Here is a 7,525-nt window from a genome sequence, read left to right as displayed (position 1 = left end):
TCTTGAGGTGTTGTCCGACAATTCCTCTTCGAGAGAAAAATTCCATGGCTTATCGGTAGATAGCCTTTCTTGAAATTCTCCATGCTGAACCTCTTCAGCATAGTATCAATGTACATGGATTGGGATAAGCCAAGCAACCTTTTAGATCTATCCCTATAGATCCTCATCCTTAGGATGTAGGAAGCTTCTCCCAGATCCTTCATGGAGAACTGTGACGACAGCCAAATCTTTATTTCCTGTAATGCAGGGACATCATTCCTGATTAAGAGAATATCATCCACATACAATACAAGAAATACCACTACTGGACTATTAGCCCACTTATAAATACAGGGCTCTTCTCCATTCTTAACGAAGCCATACATCTTGGTCGTCCTATCAAAACGTATGTTCCAACTCCGGGATGCCTGCTTAAGTCCATAAATGGACCTCTGTAGCCTGCACATCTTAGACTCATCCGTGGATGTGAACCCTTCAGGTTGTATCATATATACCTCTTCGTCCAGCTCTCCATTTAGGAAAGCTGTCTTCACATCCATCTACCAGATTTCATAGTCCAGATGGGCAGCTATCGCAAGCATAATCCGAATGGATTTGAGCATTGCCACAGGAGAAAATATCTCATCATAGTCTATACCATAATGTTGACGATATCCCTTGGCAACCAGACGGGCTTTATAGGTCTCCACCTTTCCGTCTACGCCCCTCTTCCTTTTGAAGACCCACTTACACCCTATGGGTTTTACTCCTTCGGGTGGGTCAACCAATGTCCACACATCGTTGACCTTCATGGACTCCATTTCGGATTTCATGGCCTCTAGCCATTTCTCAGAGTCAGGTCTCTGCATTGCATCTATGTAGGTGATCGGATCCTCATCGTTTTCATCAAGTTCGATAGAATCGCCGTCCTGGACCAAAAAATCATAGTATCTGTCCGGTTGACGTGGTACTCTACCATACCACCTTAAGGGTGCAGGAACAATGGGCTATGGATCTGATCTAACCAAATTCGGTTCAGGTTCAGCAATTTGTGTCAGTTTTTTCACCTGTCGAACATCCTCAAGTTTGACCTTAGAGGCAACAATCCCTTCACCAAGGAACTTCTTTTCCAAAAAGATTGCCTTAAGGCTGACAAACACTTTTTGCTCATCAGCTAGGTAGAAATAATACCCTTTGGTCTCTTTTGGGTACCCTATGAAATAACACTTGTCAGACCTAGGTCCCAGCTTGTCCGTAATTAAACGTTTAACATAAGCCGGACACCCCCAAACCCTAAGATACGAGAGTACTGGCTTACGTCCTATCCATATTTCACATGGCATTTTGGTTACAGACTTACTCGGAATCCTGTTTAGAAGGTAACAAGCCGATTTGAGCGCATATCCCCAGAGAGAGATCGGCAGACTAGCAAACCCCATCATAGATCGAACCATGTTCAACAAGGTCCGATTCCTCCTTTCAGACACACCATTATGCTGTGGTGTTCCAAGAGGAGTCCACTGAGAGAGAATCCCATTCCCCCCAAGATATGTCAGAAACTCATTGGAAATGTATTCACCTCCTTGATCAGATCGAAGAGTTTTAATACACTTCCCAGCTTGTTTCTCTATCTCATTTCGGAATAGTTTGAACATTTCAAATGACTCCGACTTATGCTTCATTAGGTAGACATACCCATACCTCGATAGGTCATCTGTGAAGGTTATGAAGTAGAAATATCCACCTCTTGCAATTGAGCTCATGGGTCTACATACATCAGAATGTATCAGACCCAAGAGTTTACTGGCTCGCTCACCTTTTCCAGTAAAAGGTGATTTGGTCATCTTCCCAAGAAGACAGGACTCACAGGTTGGAAGTGATTCACAATCATCAACTTCAAGAATTCCTTCTTGAGCCAACCTGTTTATCCTGTTCTTATTGATATGACCTAGCCTATAGTGCCAAAGGTAGACTTCTGACATATTATCCATTCTAGGGTGTTTACCGAAGGTTTGAACCATATTAACAGGCTGTGATAGTAAGTAAATTCTATTATTTAGTTGTCCAACAAACATTATAACAACATTCAAAATGATATTGCAAATATTTTTTTATTAAAAATTCATAACTGTACATGGCCAAAAGGGCTACAGAAATAATATTTAATAAAAAAACTTAGACAATAGTGACATTTACTCAGAATTACATTACGAGAGTTGATTACAAGATTCATGATTCCTAAAGCTAGAACTGAAACTTTGCTTCCATCTCCAACGTTCAGGAACCTCTTGCCTTCATCAAATCTCCTACTGACCTGCAGACCCTGCATCGAATTACAGATATGATAAGGACTTTCGGTATCCAATACCCAGGCAGTAGTATCACAAATGAAAAAGTTGCAAGGTATTATCATATAATTACCTTGCTTCTTCTTCAGTCTGTTTGGATCCAGGGAGGCAATGTATAGAGGACAATTCCTCTTTCAGTGCCCCTGCTTCTTGCAAAAGAAGCATTCCGCCTAGCTCTGATCGGACTTGTGCTTCTTGGTCTGACCCTGTGCAGACGTCCCTGCATGCGGCTGCACCTTCTTATTTTTTTTTCCTTTCTTAAAAGGTCGACGACCAGAAGAAGACCCTCCCACAACATTCACCGACTCCTTATGGAGCTGGTGGTCCTTCTCAAAGTTCTACAGCTACCCCAACAAGCCGTGATAATTCACTGCAGGTTTTGTCATCCGAAAATGAGTAAGGAAGGAGAGGAAGGACTTGGGCAAAGAATTAAGGATCGCATCCTTATCGAGCTGCAAGTACAAGGGAAAGCCCAGTTTACTTAGGTGCTCAATCATTTTGATCATGTACAGTATATGATCGGTGACTGAGGCCCCATCCCTCATCCGAGCATTAAAAATGGCACAACTAGTTTTGTGCCTTTCAATGTCGTCAGGCGTGCCAAAGGAGTCGTTCAATATTTGAAGCATCTCCTGCAGCTGAACTCATCATTCATTGCCGCCAGCATTATACACCGAACAGTGATGCGGTCGTTAAGCCACTTCTGATAAGTGTCTCGGACCGTCCCTCTAGCGTTCGAGGCTGGCTCCTCAGGTGTCGGATCCGTTACTATATAAAGGATTCGTTCATGCTCAAGGATGATTTTCAATTTTCGATACCAACTATCAAAATTAAGTCCCATGAGCTTGTCATTATCTAATAATGACCGAAGCGACAGGGTAGTGGCCATAGCTACATAAAGAAAAACCAGACCTTTATTAGTATATAAATTATTAATACTAAAGACTTGAACTTTAGTTTAAAATTTCTTCCAGTATTTTTTACGAACTGGTAGCCTCAACCTCCAATTCGAGGAATTACTTTAATTCCTTAGTGGGTACTAGAATCTACATAGACTACACACGAGCCCAACTTTGGTTGGTCAACCCATGTGCATCTATGGGTAGGTTCATAACCAGTTGTTTCTCTAAACAACTTCTAGTAATTAATTTTGCCCCAGAACCTAATCAGTAGGCTTTGGCCTCCACTGAAAAGATCTGGTTAGGTCCAACCATTAACATGACTTGATTTGGTGAATCGGACAATAAATGATCAGACCCGACTTTGGCCGGCCAACCTGACCACCATCAGAAAGACTCAACCAAATTATCATATTATGAATGATAATTCTATTAGTCAATAAGCACTCGACCTTTGGGCCTCCAGTGATTATTAAACTAATGGACTCATTATCACTCACTTAATGGGAGGCTATGACTTAGTTATCATATAACATAATCATTTTTAAATTTTATTGAGAATTTTATTAAAGGATAGAAGAGAAAAAATTGATCAGCCAATTTCAATCCTCCCACTGGCTTCACCAAGTCAGATTAAAAAAAGATTTAATTAAAACCAGCATTAGGAGCACCTAAATCAGTCACACTGATTTATCTAATGACATGGGTAAGCCCTAATCACCAAGTGATCTAATCAAAACCTAACTCACCAGGTTAGCCAGGTAAGTGAGATCAGTGGAAGGGATATGCCATTAACTCATCAAAGATCGAATCAATGCGAGTGGCTCCCAGTTAAAAACCACTGGTCAGACTGTCGAACTTACCTTAGACACCAACCGGTTCATTAGTTTTAATTTGATCAACTTAGTAAATAGGATTCCACCACGTAGCCATGAATTAAGTCCATCTTGGTCTAGTTAAAGACATGGACCCATTCAACTACAACTATTAGAGTTGAGTCTAGAGTGTTCTTGACCTAATCTAATTCAACTTTTGATTAAATTTGATCAATTACTCTAATTTAGTCCATTTCTTTAAGCTAACCTTAGGTCTAACCTAATTATGGATCTAATCCATCTAACCCATTGACCCACAAGTTTATGCAATTGTCTTAGGTCTTAATTCACAATTCTAGACCAACTAGACAACACTTAATTCTTTTAATTAAGTATTTGGACTGATGGGTTAGGGTTTGGCATTTCGAAAATAATTTTTAAATTTGAAAGATTTTATTTTCTGTTCACCAAATGTGTTGACTCATTTCACAAACTGATCAGCACATTTCGTAAACAGCAATCCTATTGCTAAGAAAATAACTCAATCAAAATAAATCATGAATATTCCTTTAGATCTAATCTAACACATTCATGATAAATTTTATAATTGAACTTTTATAATTAAGTCATTTCGCTGCTTCATCTGTATGGGATATAATCGCTCGGTACCCCTACCGTCATAGGAGAACCCCATCAAATGGGAGGAGAGGGCCTTTAAACCCTATTTTTCTCCTATGACCAGATGACCATGGCAACCAACCCAATTAGACTACTTGCTACTTGGATCAAGTATATCTAAATATACCAATTTCAAAATTTAAATTTTAAATTTTAAATTTCAAATTTTAAATAAATTTTAAATTTTAAATTTTTGAATTTTAAATTTTGAATTTTAAATTTAAAATTTTAAATAAATTTTAAATTTTGAATTTCAAATTTTTGAATTTTGAATTTTGAATTTCAAATTTCAAATTTTGAATTTCAAATTTTAAATTCAAATTTTAACTTTAAACTTTTAGATTACTACTTAATCTACGCATGCAAATGTATATTATATTTTAGAACCTGCTCTAATACCATTTGAAGTGAATTTCAGTGCAGGGGTAAAATGATAATTTTAAAATATTTTTAAAATTATAATTTTATAGAAAAAATTATTAATTAATCTAATTAATTAATATGTATTAATCTTACATAAAAATCTAAATATGATATATATAGCATGTATTTAAATTTGAAATTTTGAATTCTACAGTAAACGTTTTACTGTTATGTGTTCAGAATACATTACCTTCGTGCAGGTAGTCGATTGCTATAGTCTGATCACCGTTGAGAAGATTTGATCATCGTAATACAGCCACACAGTATGTCTGGCCTCCGTGATCATCCACACAAAGCTTCCAGTCTGATCGGCTCTCCCGAATGCTAGTTCGTTGCAGAATCCTTTCGACGGTCGATACTGATCGAACTCCTTCGATCGGTGTATGTCGATTTCTCGGACACTCTGGATCATCAGTAGAGATACTTGAGAGGTTGATGAAGTTCTTTCTGAAGTTTGGTAGACTCATGACACTCGTAGCTCACCTTCTCACTTTCCGAATCCTAAGCAGAAACCCTAGGGTACTCTCAGAAAAACCCTGCGCCCTTTCTGTTTTCTTTTTTTTCTCTTCTTTTCTTTTCTTTTCTCACGCACAAGGCCTTTCTCACTCCACCCTTTCTCTCATGGATCAGATGTCGCACGCCCCACCTTCTCTCTCATTTTAAAACGGTGCAAGACTGCATCTTTTCAGTGTTTTTACCGTATGAGAGGATAAAGCTAGGTGGTTGCTCACTTGAATTCAAATCGAATTTGAATTCAAATGCCAACCAACCTATCCTTATCCACTCAAGGTGTGAGAAGAGAAGGGGCATGGGTTCTTTGTGCGTGGAGAGTTTATACGAGAAACTTTTTCTCATGTAGAGAATGGGGCGCATAAATGGATAAGGTGGCACATAAGATTAGTTGCCCATTCAAATTTAAACATCATTTGAATTTGAATGGCCAACCAACCATCTTTATCCACTCAAAATGGCGCACACAGGTGAGGCGTGGGAAGGCTTCTGCATGGGAGAAAATTCATGAGAACTCGTTTCTCGTGAATTCAAATAGGCGCAGGTGAAGTGAGGTGGCACAGGGAGATAAGTCAAAGTGGTTTCAAATATTAAATCAACCTAATTGAACCAACCTTATTAAAATAGGTTAGGCACAATTAGACTAAATTAAATCCAATACAATTAGACTTAATTAGGCTCAATAAAATTCTAATCAAATCAGAAATTGACTAAGTCCAACCCTTGATCAGATCAGGGACCAAACCACCTTGGCGATTAGGTCAACTCTTAACCTAATCGGGTCAAACCCAACTGAATCTAATTCAATTGAACTTGATCCAAAAATAATTACTCAATTAAATTGAGTTAATTAGCGATCAAATCATTAATTAAATCTCTCATAAATACTGAATCCAAATTCGATGGACAATCGGGCATCAAAGTCCATCGATATGAAACCTTGATCGAAGAGTCCCAAACCAGTGGGACTCTTGACCTCGATACCCAAAATATGTGAAACTCATAATCAAAGAATTCTGATTCTCGATTATAGAGTCCCAGACATGTAGGACTCAGAGTCTCTGAGCATTAGGACTATTGGTCGAAGAGTCCCAATCCAGTGGGACTCTTCACCAGCCATCAGATCAGATAGGAACCTCTAATATGTGTGTCCCCGTAGGTTCGAACCTAAGCCGGTAGTACAGGAATCAATTTTTATACCAATTGAAGTGACCATCTAGCAATGGTATCCGATGTCCGGATAGGTCGAACAGTCATAATCGCAACATTCAGAACCTACGCGAATATGGTTACTGTATAATTCATCCCTTTTTACCCCTGTGTATAGGATGACTCAGGGTTAAACTGTCAACCCTGATCAGATCATCTAAATCGTGCTCAACTCAAACAGTCCTGTGACTCCTCACTAGGACTATCCTGGCCAAGGTTTTGCTAAATTAAAACACGACTGTACACAGCTCCTGAACTGGAGTGGTCAATCCCATCTTGACACACGCACCGACAAGTCAAATACTTGACTACACCCAGCAGCCTTCCATCACTGAATTAGAAATTCAGGTAGTCCAGTGTCTAAGTGCAGTGAGTTGCTTGCAAGTCACTATGGCAGTCTCAGGTCGGAGGGATAGTTATACCCATATCCCATCGGAGCAAATCTTGACAGTAGAAAAAGCTCTGGAGTCGGTCACGTTCAGTGCAGATGTACCCTTACATCTCACCTGTATGCCATACCAGTGTCTCCACACTCTTTGGTTAAGAGGACAACCAACCCATATGGCATACAACGACCTATGCTTGATAAACATTGTTGTCCTTGATAACAATGTATCATTTGGTCGCGAACAGGTTTAAGGACTAAACGACAAATCCTCCTTTA

This window comes from Elaeis guineensis, chromosome 15 (genome assembly GCF_000442705.2).
Source record: "Elaeis guineensis isolate ETL-2024a chromosome 15, EG11, whole genome shotgun sequence".
Lineage (NCBI taxonomy): Eukaryota > Viridiplantae > Streptophyta > Magnoliopsida > Arecales > Arecaceae > Elaeis > Elaeis guineensis.
Note: the sequence above shows the minus strand (reverse complement) of the source record.